Source organism: Scyliorhinus torazame, chromosome 4 (assembly GCF_047496885.1).
Source record: "Scyliorhinus torazame isolate Kashiwa2021f chromosome 4, sScyTor2.1, whole genome shotgun sequence".
Classification (NCBI taxonomy): Eukaryota; Metazoa; Chordata; class Chondrichthyes; order Carcharhiniformes; family Scyliorhinidae; genus Scyliorhinus; species Scyliorhinus torazame.
In genome coordinates this window covers 243,140,408-243,156,482 of record NC_092710.1, presented here as the reverse complement: position 1 = coordinate 243,156,482, position 16,075 = coordinate 243,140,408, and the positions used below count along the sequence as shown (strand labels likewise).

At 46.4% G+C, this 16,075-nt stretch overlaps 1 protein-coding gene across 3 annotated transcripts in view; it reads left to right on the top strand.

Moving 5' to 3' along the window:
- Positions 1-16,075, top strand: part of gpr63 (G protein-coupled receptor 63) — a 202,762-nt gene that overhangs the window by 42,986 nt on the left and 143,701 nt on the right. The window lies entirely within an intron of this gene.

The following is a 16,075-nucleotide window of genomic DNA, read 5'->3' as shown; positions in this document are numbered from 1 at the left end:
AACTTTGAAATTATGGTACACGTACTCCAGTCCGAGTTGTTGATGTATATCAAGAGCAGTAATCCTGATACTAACCCCTGGGAAACTACTTAATACTTCCCTCTCATCTGAATACCAGCCAGTCACCACTGTTGTCTATATTCTTGTCTATATTCCATCTCCTAGCCAGTTTCCTATTTACGACTTTCATGCTCTAATTTTTGAATGCAAGGGCAGGCAGTTAACTTGCTGTCAATATTATTTTGAATCCAGTGCTGAGCGATTGCAGGGAATAGATAATTATGGCCAAAGTCAATGATAGTACTGTTGTATTTAGCAAGATTTTCTTTACAGCTTCTGTATAATGTGGTAAAATGATTTGCAGCTATGTGTTAATGTTAGCCATGAAAATTGCTAGTGAAGATTTTCTTGCAAGCTGTATGGCAGTGTTTTAAAAAAAATAATAATTTATTCTCCTTTTTCACATTTTCTCCCAAATTTACACCCACCAACAATAAACAATAATCAGTAACAAATATGTCAATCCCCATACCAACGATCCCATCCTCCCACCAAACCCTAAACATTAGCCCGCATGTTCACATAAACAAATGGCAAAAAGGAATCAGGAATCACCCATAGTCACTATCAACACACACAGTCCTCCCAGCCCCCCCAAAAAAACTAATGTTTGATATCCAGTTTTTGAAAGTGCATTATGAATAATGCCCATGAATTGTAGAACCCGTCCATCCTTCTCCTCAATTCAAACGTAACCTTCTCAAGAGTCAAGAATTCCAACAGATCCCCCCGCCATGCCAGGGCACAGGGTGGAGAGGTTGCTCTCCAACCCATCAGGATCCGCCTTCGGGCAATCAACGAGGCAAAGGCTACAACATCTGCCTCCACACCCGTTTCCAACCCCGGCTGGTCCGACACCCCAAATATGGCCTCCCGAGAGCCCGGGTCCAGTTTCACATGCACCACTTTAAAGATTACACTAAAAACCTCTTTCCAGTAATCCTCCAGCTTTGGACAGGACCAAAACATATGAACATGATTTGCGGGGCGCCCCACGCAACATTCACACTCATCTTCTACCCCTTCAAAGAATCGGCTCATCCTCGCCCTCGTGAGGTGTGCTCTATATACCACCTTCAACTGTATCAGTCCCAATCTCCACAAGGTGGAGGCGTTCACTCTCCGGAGCACCGCGCACCTGAACCCCTCCTCAATACCCTCTCCCAACTCTTCCTCCCACTTTGCTTTGATCCCTTCCAGTGGTGCCTTCTCCTCTTCCAAAATAGCTCCGTAAAACGCTGACACTACCTCCTTCTCCAGCGCCCCTGTCGTCAACACCTCCTCCAGCAATGTGGAGGCCGGCTCCACCGGGAAGCTCTGTATCTCCTTTCTGGCAAAATCTCGAACCTGCATGTATCTAAACATTTCCCCCTGCTCCAGCCCATACTTCGCTTCCAGCTCCTTCAATCCTGCAAACCGACTCCCAAGAAACAAATGTTTTAGAGTCTTAGTCCGCTTCTCCTCCCATTTCTGAAAATTTCCATCCCACTTCCCTGGCTCAAATCTGTGGTCCCCTCGAATCGGCATTTCCCTTGACCCTGCCCCAACCCAGTGTTGGCGAAACTGCCTCCAAATTCTCAATGAAGCTATTATTATCGGACTCCCTGAGTATTTTCCCGGGGTCATCGGGAGTGGTGCTGTTGCTAGTGCCTTCAATCCTGACCCCCTGCACAAACTCTCCTCCATTCTGACCCACTGGGAATCAACCCCTCCGACCCAGCTCCGCACCGTCTCCACATTCGCCACTCAGTAATAAAACATCAGGTTCGGAAGACCCAAACCACCTGCCTGCCTTCCCCTCTGTAGCAGCACCTTTCTAACTCTGGCCACCTTCCCTCCCCATATGAATGAGGTAATCATTCCTTCAATCTCTCTGAAAAATGCCTTTGGTAGGAAAAAGTGCGGCAACATGTTCATTTTAACCGCCTGTACCCGAACCGCCAGTGACAGAGGGAAACCATCCCACCTTGCTTGATCAGCTTTCACTCTCCCTACCAAACTAGAAATGTTGTACCTGCGGAGTCGTCCCCCCCCCCCCCCCCGCCCCCTCACTCCCGGGCAACCTGCACCCCCAGGTATTTAAAGTGAGCCCCTGCCCTACGAAATAGCAGCACCCCCACACCTGCCCCCACCCCCGACCGAGACACCACAAAATACTCACTCTTGTCTAGATTTAGTTTGTACCCAGAGAAAGACCCAAACACCCGAAGCAGCTCCAATATCCCCCCCATTGACACACTCGGTTCTGACAAGTATAGCAGCAAGTCATCGGCATATAAGGACACCCTATACTCTGTCCCCCTCGCACTATTCCTTTCCATACCCCCGAACATCTTGATGCGATGGCCTACGGCTCAATCGCGAGTGCAAACAGCAGGGGGGACATAGGACATCCCTGCCTAGTAGCTGTATGGCAGTGTTGTGTATAATGTGGACTTCCTGCTTTTTTTTTTTTTGTTGATTTTGTGTTTGTGACGTGCATTTTCTGAGCTGGAAAGATCTTGACCCTTCATGTTAACGATTCAAGATTAATGAAACAAGATACACCCAAACCTTTTTATTGGTTGGCGTAAACAGTGGAAAGAATTAGGGTTCGGGCAAGTGGATTAATGGCCGATTTGTAGTCAACAGTTGAGCCGTTTGGCTGTTAGTGTTAAGCCACTACTATTTGTATTCTGTCTATGGGAGAGAAGGGAGGAGATTAAATAGATATGTCATTGTTATATTTTTGTTTGTTATTAACAGGCATTTGTCCGGAGGGATAGTGATTTACTGAATAAGAGGATTAAACTATATAAACCATCACCTTCGGTGGGCGGCCATGAGGTGAATGGTTGCACATAAGGTAGCTCATGCTTGGGGATTCGTTTTTTAGCTCTTTTTCCCCATTTAATGGGTGCTGCTCAGGGGGAAAAGTGGTGCAGTTGGAGAGTTTGGGTTCCTCTTCCGGCGAGGAATTTCTGGAGGTTACAACATGAATAAATTGAGTAAGGGGTCCTTATCTCACTCCATGCGGTGATCTGCTCCTCTGCATCTCGGACCTACGGATCGGCTTGAAGGAAGTCATGAGGCTCCTGGAAGAGTTTGGGGCTTTCTCAGGCTACAAACTCAACTTGGGCAAGAGCGAGGTATTTCCGATGAACCCAAATGGGGAAGGATTGGAGCTGGGAGAGTCTATCATTCAAACAAGCCCAAAACAAATTACACGAGCCCACAACTGGACACTGATCCACAAATGGAATCTGACCATTCTGGCGGAGGAAGTTGAAATGGACCTACAGAGATACACTCCCGCTCTTCCTGGCAGAAAGGGTGCAAACGATCAAGATGAATGTACTGCCAAGGTTCCTCTCTCTGTTTAGATCCAGACTGATCTTCATCCCCAAGGCCTTTTGTCAAGGAATAGATAAAATGATTATGGCATTGGTGTGTGTGGAGGGGGCGGGGGGGGGGAAATCGAAGAATCCCCAAATCTACACTGCAGAGGATAAGAAAGATGGGTTGCCCGGCCCTTCAGAACCTGCAATACTATCACTGGGTGGCCACAGCCGAGAGAGTAAGGGGATGGGTAAGGGAGTCGAGTGAGGAATGGGTGAAAATGGAGGAGTACTCCTGTACAGGAACGACCCTCCGAGCCCTCGCCACAACAGCGCTCTGTTGCTCGTTTTAGCCTTAGTTTACTTATTCTTATTCTGTCACCTTTGCTCATGAGTCGCCAGGTATCTTTCTGATACCACCACGTGGTTCAAGTCCAAGTAATGATTAATAATGCAACACCCCGCTTAGTAAGAGTTAAATCAACACTCATTTATTATATACAGCAATTAATACTTATACAATAATCCTACTTCTAGACTACTACCTACACTAAAGACCAATACTTAACTTTGGAAATTGTCCACCAGGTCAGGGAAACGAATGGTCTTTCGAATTGGTTCTGAGCCTGCGGGATTCAAAAGCTGGTACAAGTCGATAGTCAGGAGTGCCGATCTGGTAGCGATCGCTGGAGTAAAACTTACGGTTTCTTGTAAAAGGGTCTCGAAGGTTGCGAGCAGGAAGAGAAGGGGCGAGTTGAACTTGGCCGTTATTCTTATAGTCCCCAGGGGCTTCCCACCTCTCGGGGCGGACCTTGTACCTGGTTCCAAGTGATTGGACTTGGTCCCAATCACTTGGTTCGATGTGCTCCAATGCTGGAGCGATTCCTTGATCGGGGGGTGGTCGTTTACCTTTCTTTGTGTTAGCCCCTGCTGGCGCCGAAAGGTCTGGGTCGGCTTTGAGTTGCTAATTTGTAGCAATTGTTCCCGGGGATGGCTGATTAAAATGCAGATGGCTGGGTTGTTGTGATGTTGATGGCTGCAGGTATCGGTCTGGACTGACTTCCCCAGAGGCGAATACACTGTTTTACCTGCAGCTGTCCGTTTGAGTCCTGTTGGCTGATTTTCCCATCAGCCTCTTCCGTTCGCCATTTTAAATCGGGGTTTGACCATTCTAATCGGGAGTCAGCCATTTTACATGGTCACAGCTGCCATCCCCTGGCAAAGTACACATTCAGCCCAGTGGTGGTAGGTACGTTAAAAACTTGGGAACCAGATGAACTTGGGAGCACTTTGACTTAATCGAGTTGTCCACCATGGTCCCCATCTGCAGTAACCACAAATTCCCACCAGCCATGCTAGATGCCACTTTAAGAAGTGGAGACAGGACGGGGGGGGGCTAGCGATTAGAGACTTTTACATGATTACATGGGGGACAAACTTTCAAATGGGGCAGTATCAAAGCACTATATTGCTTCAGCATGTCAGCCTCAAATTTACTTGCATTGATATTTGTCCAAAATTTCTCATACTCTTCACTATCTTCCTTAAACAGGTAGATAATCAACATAGTGCCTAATGCCTTTCCAGGTAATCTACTTTTCACATTTGTAAATAAAATGTTGTTCTTATTTTTACTCGGTGTGGACTCCCCATGTCCTTCTTAAACTGATGACGAGAAGTAAACTGGTTTGCTGTTGACGCGTGTAAGCGAGTAAGTATGTTGATGATTGCGTGCCAAAGAAGGTAGTATGTGTGTTCCCCAACGGAAACCATGGTTTAACCGGGGGATCCACTCCCTACTGAAGTCCAGGTCTGACGCATTCAAGACAGGCGACCCTGACGTGTACAAGAAATCTAGGTACGACCTCCACAAAGCCATCAGGGATGCCAAGAGACAACACCAGACTAAACCAGAATCCCAGACTAACGACGCAGTCTCTCATCGGTTGTGGCAGCATAACCGGCTACAAGGCAAAGCCGAGCAGTATCTCCGGCAGCAAAGCACCCCTCCCAATGAACTCAATGCATTCTATGCTCATTTGGAACAGGAATCCAGCAAACCGTTGTCAACTGCCCCAGCAGCCTACCTACCATCACTGCCTGAGAAGTCAGATTGGCCGCCATGAAAGTGACCCCATGGAAAGCAACAGGTCCTGACAGGGTCCCTGGTCATGCACTCAGATCCTGAACAGACTAACTGGCAGATGTGTTCGCAGACCATCTTCATCTTCTCCCTACTTCGTTCCAACGTTCCCACCTGCTTCAAGAAGACCACCATTACTGGTGCCAAATAACCACCAGGCAACGTGCTTCAACGACTACCGGCTGGTGGCCCTGACATCTATCATTATGAAGTGCTTCGAAAGGTTCATCATGAGTCACCTCCACTCCAGACTTCCAGGATCCACTGCAATATGTATAAATCCACAGCAGACGCCATCTCACTCGCCCGACACTCATCCCTGGAGCATCTCGACAACATGGACTCCGACATCAGACTCCTATTCATTGAATGCAGCTCTGTCTTCAGCACCATAAACCCAGCCAAGCTCACATCCAAACTACAAAACCAGGGTTTGACTCCTCCCTCTGCAGCTGGATTCTCGACTTTCTGACCCGAACAAAGAACAAAAGAAAAGTACAGCACAGGAACAGGCCCGTCGGCCCTCCAAGACTGCGCCAGCCATGCTGCCTGTCTAAAATAAAATCTTCTAGACTTCCGGGGTCCGTATCCCTCTATTCCCATCCCATTCATGTATTTGTCAAGATGCCCCTTAAACGTAACTATCGACCCTGCTTCCACCATCTCCTCCGGCAGCAAGTTCCAGGGACCCACTACCCTCTGTGTTTAAAAAAAAAAAAAAAAACAAGCTTGCCTTGTACATCTCCTCGAAACCTTGCCCCTCTCACCTTAAACCTATGCCCCTAGTAATTGACCCCTCTACCCTGGGAAAAAGTCTCTGAATATCCACCCTGTCTATGCCCCTCATAATTTTGTAGACCGCTATCATGTCTCCACTCAACCTTCGTCGTTCCAGTGAGAACAAACCTCTCCTCCTAGCTAATGCCCTCCATACCAGGCAACATCCTGGTCAGTCTCTTCTGCACCCTCTATAAAGCCTCCACATCCTTCTGGTAGTGTGGCGACCAGAACTGAACACTATATTCCAAGTGTGGCCTAACTAAGGTTCTATGCAGCTGCAACATGACTTGCCAATTTTTATACTAATGCCCCGGCCAATGAAGGCAAGCATGCCGTATGCCTTCTTGACTACCTTCTCCACCTGTGTTGCCCCTTTCAGTGACCTGTGGACCTGTACACCTAGATCTCTCTGACTATCAATACTCTTGAGGGTTCTACCATTCACTGTATATTCCCTACCTGCATTAGACCTTCCAAAATGCATTACCTCACATTTGTCCGGATTAAATTCCATCTGCCATCTCTCTGCCCAAGTCTCCAAACAATCTAAATCCTGCTGTATCCTCTGACAGTCCTCATCGCTATCCGCAATTCCACCAACCTTTGTGTCGTCCGCAAACTTAGTAATCAGACCAGTTACATTGTCCTTCAAATCATTTATATATACTACAAACAGCAAAGGTCCCAACACTGATTCCTGCGGAACATCACGAGTCACAGCCCTCCAATCAGAAAAGCATCCTCCCATTTCTACTCTCACCCTCTATGACCGAGCCAGTTCTGTATCCATCTTGCCAGCTCATCTCTGATCCTGTGTGACTTCACCTTTTGTACCAGTCTGCCACGAGGAACCTTATCAAAGGCCTTACTGAAGTCCATATAGACAACATCCGACCTGCATCAATCATCTTTGTGACCTCCTAGAAAAACTCTTATCAAGTTAGTGAGACACGACCTCCCCTTTACAAAACTGTGCTGCCTCTCCCGAATAGGTCCACTTGCTTCCAAATGGGAGTAGATCCTGTCTCGAAGAATTCTCTCCAGTAATTTCCCTACCATTGACATAAGGCTCACCGGTCTGTAGTTCCCTGGATTATCCTTGCTACCCTTCTTAAACAAAGGAACAACATTGACTATTCTCCAGTCCTCCAGGGCATCACCTGAAGACGGTGAGGATCCAAAGATTTCTGTCAAGGCCTCAGAAATGTCCTCTCTTGCCTCCTTCAGTATTCGGGTAGATTCCCTCCCTTGTCCTTCAGTGGACGAACCCTTTCCCTGACTATCCTCTTGCTTTTTATGTAAGTGTAAAAGGACTTGGGATTTTCCTTAACTCTATTTGCCAATGACTTTTCAACGACTTTTAGCCCTCCTGACTCCTTGCTTAAGTTCCTTCCTACTTTCCTTATATTCCACACAGGCTTCGTCTGTTCCCAGCCTTCTAGCCCTGACAAATGCCTCCTTTTTCTTTTTGACGAGGCCTACACTATCTCTCGTTATCCAAGGCTCCCGAAATTTGCCGTATTTATCCTTCTTCCTCACAGGAACATGCCGGTCCTGAATTCCTTTCAATTGACATTTGAAAGCCTCCCACATGTCAGATGTTGATTTACCCTCAAACATCTGCCCCCAATCTAGGTTCTTCAGTTCCTGCCTAATATTGTTATAATTAGCCTTCCCCTAAGTTAGCACATTCACCTGAGGACCACTCCTATCCTTGTCCTTGTCCACCAGCACTTTAAAACTTACTGAATTGTGGTCACTGTTACCGAAATGCTCCCCTACTGAAACTTCTACCACCTGGCCGGGCTCATTCCCCAATACCAGGTCCAGTACCGCCCCTTCCCTAGATGAACTATCTATATATTGTTTTAAGAACTCCTTCTGGATGCTCCTTACAAACTCTGCCCCATCCAAGCCCCGAGCACTAAGTGAGTCCCAGTCAATATTGAGGAAGTTAAAGTTTCCCATCACACGAACACTGTTGCTTTTACTCCTTTCCAAAATCTGTGTCTCTATCTCCCGCTGGCTGTTGGGTGGCCTGTAGTAAACCCCCAACATTGTGACTGCACCCTTTTTATTCCTGATCTCTACCCACAGCCTCGCTGCCCTCTGAGGTGTCCTCCCGCAGTACAGCTGTGAATCCTCCCTAACCAGTAGCGCAACCTCCACCCCTTTTACATCCCCCTCTATCCTGCCTGAAACATCTAATCCTGGAACGTTTAGCTGGAATCATTTAACGCTAACCATAGACAACAATCAGTAAGGATAAACAAAGACACCACCACGATAATCCTCAATACCAGGACCCGCAAGGCTACTGTGCTCCCTATACACAGACGACTGTGTGGCAAAATTTGGCTCCAACTCCATCTAGAAGTTTGCTGTTGATACAACAGTAGTGGGTCAGATCTCAAACAGCGATGAGTCAGAGTACAGGAGGGAGATGATGGTGCAATGACAAAAATCTCTCCCTCAATGTCAGCAAAACTAAGGAGCTGGTCATCGACTTCAGGATGCGCAGTGTCATACAACATACCCGTGTCTGCATCAATGGTGCCGAGGTAGAGATGGTTGACAGCTTCAAATTCCTAGGTGTGCTCATCACCAACATTGAGGTCGATGCTCTGACCAAGAAAGCACAACAGCGCCTATACTTCCTCAGGAATCAAGGAAATTCATCTGTTCCACATTGGTGTATCTGTAAGAATTGGTAAGAGTCATAGAAAACATCCTATCTGGCTGCATCACAGGTTGGTATGGCAACTGGATAAAAGCAAATTATGGATGCTGGAATCTGAAACCAAAAAAGAAAAAATGCTGGAAAATCTCAGCAGGTCTGGCAGCATCTGTAAGGGGAGAAAAGAGCTAATGTTTTAGTCCAGATGACCCGTTCTCCATAAGATCATAAGACATAGGAGCAGTATTAGGCCACTCGATCCATCGAGTCTGCTCCGCTGTTCAATCATGGCTGATATTTTCTCATCCCCATTCTCCTGCCTTCTCCCCATAATCACTGATCCCCTTATTGATCAAGAACCTATCTATCTCTGACTTAAAGACACTCAAGTGATTTGGCCTCCACAGCCTTCTGCGGCAAAGAGTTCCACAGGTTCACCATCCTCTGGCTGAAGAAATTCCTCCTCATCTCTGTTTTAAAGGATCGTCCCTTTAGTCAGAGATGGTGTCCTCTGCTTCTAGTTTTTCCTACAAGTGGAAACATCCTGTCCACGTCCACTCCATCGTGTTATTCACCCTGGGGTAACACTGACTGCAACATGATGCAGTTAATTGATCAAGCATACACCAAACGTAGGCATTGGTTCAATAAGATTTATTGAACTTCAGTAACAAAGCACACAGCTGCCTGTGGGTTGACTCTCTACTACTCTAAGTAAATAAACATTAACTATCTAGACCAGGCTAGCTCTGATCCACGTGTAGACGGTGTTGAATGATTTGTACACCCTGACTGTCACTACAGTTGTCACCAGTGGAAAGAGGCAGAGACCTGATGCCTCGTGTGTTTTATAGTTGGAAGCCCTCCTCTGGTGTTCTGTCTGGTGATTGGTCGTGTTCTGTATGTTGATTGGCTCACCTGGGTGTCTATCACTGCCTGCTTTTACCTCATGATGTGCATGGGTGCATATTATGACACACACTATCCAGGTCTCGCACTACCTTGTAAGTTTCAATAAGGTCCCCTCTCATCCTTCTGAACTCCAACGAGTCCAGACCCAGAGTCCTCAAACTTTCCGCATACGACAAGTTCTTCATTCCAGGGATCATTCTTGTGAACCTCCTCTGGACCCTTTCCAAGGCCAGCACATCCTTCCTTAGATACGGAGCCCAAAACTGCTCACAATACTCCAAATGGGGTCTGACCGGAGCCTGAAACAGCCTCAGAAGCACATCCCTGGTCTTGTATTCTAGCCCTCTTGACATGAATGCTAACATTACCATAAGACCGTAAGACATAGGAGCGGAAGTAATGCCATTCGGCCCATCGAGTCCACTCCACCATTCAATCATGGCTGATTTCCACTCCATTTACCCGCTCTCTCTCCATAGCCCTTAATTCCTTTAGAAATCAAGAATTTATCAACTTCTGTCTTAAAGACACTCAACGTCCCGGCCTCCACCGCCCTCTGTGGCAATGAATTCCACAGACCCACCACTCTCTGGCTGAAGAAATTTCTCCTCATCTCTGTTCTAAAGTGACTCCCTTTTATTCTAAGGCTTTGCCCCCTGGGTCCTAGTCTCCCCTGCTAATGGAAACAACTTCCCTACGTCCACCCTATCTAAGCCATTCATTATCTTGTAAGTTTCTATTAGATCTCCCCTCAACCTCCTAAACCCCAATGAATATAATCCCAGGATCCTCAGATGTTCATCGTATGTTAGGCCTACCATTCCTGGGATCATCCGTGTGAATCTCCGCTGGACCCGCTCCAGTGCCAGTATGTCCTTCCTGAGGTGTGAGGCCCAAAATTGCTCACAGTATTCTAAATGGGGCCTAACTAATGCTTTATAAAGCTTCAGAAGTACAGAGGCTTTTCCCCAGGGTAGAGGGGTCAATTACTAGGGGGCATAGGTTTAAGGTGAGAGGGGCAAGGTTTAGAGTAGATGTACGAGGCAAGTTTTTTACGCAGAGGGTAGTGGGTGCCTGGAACTCACTACCGGAGGAGGTAGTGGAAGCAGGGACGATGGGGACATTTAAGGGGCATCTTGACAAATATATGAATAGGATGGGAATAGAAGGATACGGACCCAGGAAGTGTAGAAGATTGTAGTTTAGTCGGGCAGTATGGTCGGCACGGGCTTGGAGGGCCGAAGGGCCTGTTCCTGTGCTGTACATTTCTTTGTTCTTTGTTCTTTGTATCTCTGTTTTTATATTCCAAGCCTCTTGAGATGAATGACAACATTGCATTTGCTTTCTTAATTACGGACTCAACCTGCAAGTTTACCTTTAGAGAATCCTGGACTAGGACTCCCAAGTCCCTTTGCACTTCAGCATTATGAATTTTGTCACCGTTTAGAAAATAGTCCATGCCTCTATTCTTTTTTCCAAAGTGCAAGACCTCGCACTTGCCCACGTTGAATTTCATCAGCCATTTCTTGGACCACTCTCCTAAACTGTCTAAATCTTTCTGCAGCCTCCCCACCTCCTCCATACTACCTGCCCCTCCACCTATCTTTGTATCATCGGCAAATTTAGCCAGAATGCCCCCAGTCCCGTCATCTAGATCGTTAATATATACAGAGAACAGCTGTGGCCCCAACACTGAACCCTGCGGGACACCACTCGTCACCGGTTGCCATTCCGAAAAAGAACCTTTTATCCCAACTCTCTGCCTTCTGCCTGACAGCCAATCGTCAATCCATGTTAGTACCTTGCCTCAAATACCATGCCCTTATTTTACTCAGCAGTCTCCCGTGAGGCACCTTATCAAAGGCCTTTTGGAAGTCATGATAGATAACATCCATTGGCTCTCCTTGGTCTAACCTATTTGTTATCTCTTCAAAGAACTCTAACAGGTTTGTCAGGCACGACCTCCCCTTACTAAATCCATGCTGACTTGTCCTAATCCGACCCTGCACTTCCAAGAATTTAGAAATCTCATCCTTAACAATGTATTCTAGAATCTTGCCAACAACCGAGGTTAGGCTAATTGGCCTATAATTTTCCATCTTTTTCCTTGTTCCCTTCTTGAACAGGGGGGTTACAACAGTGATTTTCCAATCCTCTGGGACTTTCCCTGACTTCAGTGACTTTTGAAAGATCATAACTAACGCCTCCACTATTTCTTCAGCTATCTCCTTTAGAACTCTAGGATATAGCCCATCTGGGCCCGGAGATTTATCAATTTTTAGACCGCTTAGTTTCTCTAGCACTTTCTCCTTTGTGATGGCTACCATATTCAACTCTGCCCCCTGACTCTCCTGAATTGTTGGGATATTACTCATGTCTTCTGCTTGAAGACTGATGCAAAGTACTTATTTAGTTCCTCAGCTATTTCCTTGTCTCCCATCACTAGATTACCAGCGTCATTTTGGAGCGGCCCAATGTCAACTTTTGCCTCCCGTTTGTTTTTAATGTATTTAAAGAAACTTTTACTATCATTCCTAATGTTACTGGCTAGCCTACCTTCATAATTGATCCTCTCTTTCCTTATTTCTCTCTTTGTTATCCTCTGTTTGTTTTTGTAGCCTTCCCAATCTTCTGTCTTCCCACTACTCTTTGCCACATTATAGGCTTTCTCTTTTGCTTTGATGCATTCCCTAACTTCCTTTGTCAGCCATGGCTGCCTAATCCCCCCTCTGATAACCTTTCTTTTCTTTGGGATGAACCTCTGTACTGTGTCCTCAATTACTCCCAGAAACTCCTGCCATTGCTGTTCTACTGTCTTTCCCACTAGGCTCTGCTCCCAGGCGATTTTCGTCAGTTCCTCCCTCATGCCCCTGTAGTTACATTTATTTAACTGTAACACCTTTACATCTGATTCTACCTTCTTACTTTCAAATTGGAGATTGAATTCTACCATATTATGATCACTGCCTCCTAAGTGTTCCCTTACTTTAAGATCTTTAATCAAGTCTGGCTCATTACATAACACTAAGTCCAGAATGGCCTGTTCCCTCATGGGCTCCATCACAAGCTGTTCCTAAAAGCCCTCCTGTAAACATTCAATGAATTCCCTTTCCTTGGGTCCACTGGCAGCATTATTTACCCAGTCCACCTGTATATTGAAGTTCCCCATGATCACTGTGACCTTGCCTTTCTGACATTCACTTTCTATTTCGTGGTGCATTTTGTGCCCCCGGTCCTGACCACTGTTAGGAGGCCTGTACACAACTCCCATTATGTTTTTTTTGCCTTTGTGGTTCCTCAACTCTACCCACACAGACTCCACATCACTCCATATGTCGTTTAGTGCTATTGATTTAATTTCATTCCTAATTAACAAGGCAACCCCGCCCCCTCTGCCCACCTCTCTGTCTTTTCAATAGGTTGTGAATCCCTGGATGTTTAAATGCCAGTCCTGAACCCCCTGCAACCATGTCTCTGTGATGCCTACCACATCATACCTGCCAGTCACAATCTGGGCCACAAGCTCATCTACCTTGTTCCGTACACTGCGCGCATTTAAATATAGCACCTTTAATTCTCTATTGACCGTCCCTTTTATTTTTCTTAGTGTGGTGGACCTTGGTTTACTGAGCCTTTCCATACACTGTGTCATATTTTGTGGGATGGGGACTATCGTAACCTCTCCTGAGTTTTGTCTTTTCGTGCTTTTTTGTATTCCTAAGCAGCTACGCTTCCCACTGATTACTTCACCTCTTGGTTCCCTGACTTTCCCTTCCGCCCCAAAATCTCTAGTTTAAAGTCCTATTGACCACCCGATTTACTCTTTTCACCAGAACACTGGTCCCAGCTCGGTTCAGGTGGAGACCATCCCAACGGTATAGGTCCCCCCTGTCCCAAAACTGATGCCAGTGTCCCATGAAAAGGAACCCCTCTTTCCCACACCACTCTTGCAGCCACGTGTTAACTTCCCTTATTCCTTCCTCCCTATGCCAATTTGGCTAGAAGGGGTCACAAAAAGCCATTGGCAAATAGGGTTAAGGAAAATCCCAAGGCTTTTTACACGTACATAAAAAGCAAGAGGGTAGCCAGGGAAAGGGTTGGCCCACTGAAGGATAGGCAAGGGAATCTGTGTGTGGAGCCAGAGGAAATGGGCGAGGTACTAAATGAATACTTTGCATCAGTATTCACCAAAGAGAAGAAATTGGTAGATGTTGAGTCTGGAGAAGGGTGTGTAGATAGCCTGGGTCACATTGAGATCCAAAAAGACGAGGTGTTGGGTGTCTTAAAAAATATTAAGGTAGATAAGTCCCCAGAGCCTGATGGGATCTACCCCAAAATACTAAAGGAGGCTGGAGAGGAAATTGCTGAGGCCTTGACAGAAATCTTTGGATCCTCACTGTCTTCAGGTGATGTCCCGGAGGACTGGAGAATAGCCAATGTTGTTCCTCTGTTTAAGAAGGGTAGCAAGGATAATCCAGGGAACTACAGGCCGGTGAGCCTTACTTCAGTGGTAGGGAAATTACTGAAGAGAATTCTTTGGACAGCATCTACTCCCATTTGGAAGCAAATGGACGGATTAGTGAGAGACAGCATGGTTTTGTGAAGGGGAGGTCGTGTCTCACTAACCTGATAGAGTTTTTCGAGGAGGTCACTAAGATGATTGATGCAGGTAGGGCAGTGGATGTTGTCTATATGGACTTCAGTAAGGCCTTTGACAAGGTCCCTCATGGTAGACTAGTACAAAAGGTGAAGTCACACGGGATCAGGGGTGAGCTGGCAAGGTGGATACAGAACTGGCTAGGTCATAGAAGGCAGAGAGTAGCAATGGAAGGATGCTTTTCTAATTGGAGGGCTGTGACCAGTGGTGTTCCACAGGGATCAGTGCAGGGACCTTTGCTGTTTGTAGTATATATAAATGATTTGGAGGAAAATGTAACTGGTCTGATTAGTAAGTTTGCAGACGACACAAAGGTTGGTGGAATTGCGGATAGCGATGAGAACTGTCCGAGGATACAGCAGGATTTAGATTGTTTGGAGACTTGGGCGGAGAGATGGCAGATGGAGTTTAATCCGGACAAATGTGAGGTAATGCATTTTGGAAGGTCTAATGCAGGTAGGGAATATACAGTGAATGGTAGAACCCTCAAGAGTATTGAAAGTCAAAGAGATCTAGGAGTACAGGTCCACAGGTCACTGAAAGGGGCAACACAGGTGGAGAAGGTAGTCAAGAAGGCATACGGCATGCTTGCCTTCATTGGCCGGGGCATTGAGTATAAGAATTGGCAAGTCATGTTGCAGTTGTATAGAACCTTAGTTAGGCCACACTTGGAGTATAGTGTTCAATTCTGGTCGCCACACTACCAGAAGGATGTGGAGGCTTTAGAGAGGGTAGTTTAGTCGGGCAGCATGGTCGGCACGGGCTTGGAGGGCCGAAGGGCCTGTTCCTGTGCTGTACATTTCTTTGTTCTTTGTTCTTTGTTTGCACGTGGCTCGGGCAGTAATCCGGAGATTATGACCCTTGAGGACCTGTTTTTTAATTTGAATCCTAGCTCTTTATAATCTCTAAACATGTCCTCTTTCCTAGACTTGCCTATGTTGTTGGTACCGACATGGACCACAGCAACTGGATCCTCCCCCTCCCTCTCCAGTATCCTTTCAAGCCGGTCAGAGATGTCCCGCACCGGGCAGGCAACATTACATGCGGGACTCTTTATCCTGCTCACAAAGGATACTATCTATCCCCCTGATAATAGAATCCCCTACAACGACAACTTGCCTATTTACTCCCTCCCCTTGAATGGCCTGCTGAACCATGGTGCCTTGGTCAGCTGACTCATCCTTCCTGCAGCCCTGTTCGCCATCCACATTGCCTTCTTAACTGCCGACTGAACCTGCACATTAACCTTAAGAGAATTGTGAACAAGGAGTCCCAAGTCCCTTTGTGCTTCTGATTTCCGAAGCATTTCTCCATTTAGAAAATCTATGCCTAAATTCCTCCTTCCAAAATGCATAACCTCACACTTTCCACATTGTATTTCATTTATCACTTCATTCCCCACTCTCCGAGCTTGTTCAAGTCCTTCTGCAGCCCCCTTGCTTCCTCAATACTACCTGTCCCTCTACAGATCTTTGTATCATCTGCAAAGTTAGCAACAGTGTATTCAATACCTTCTTCCAGATCATTAA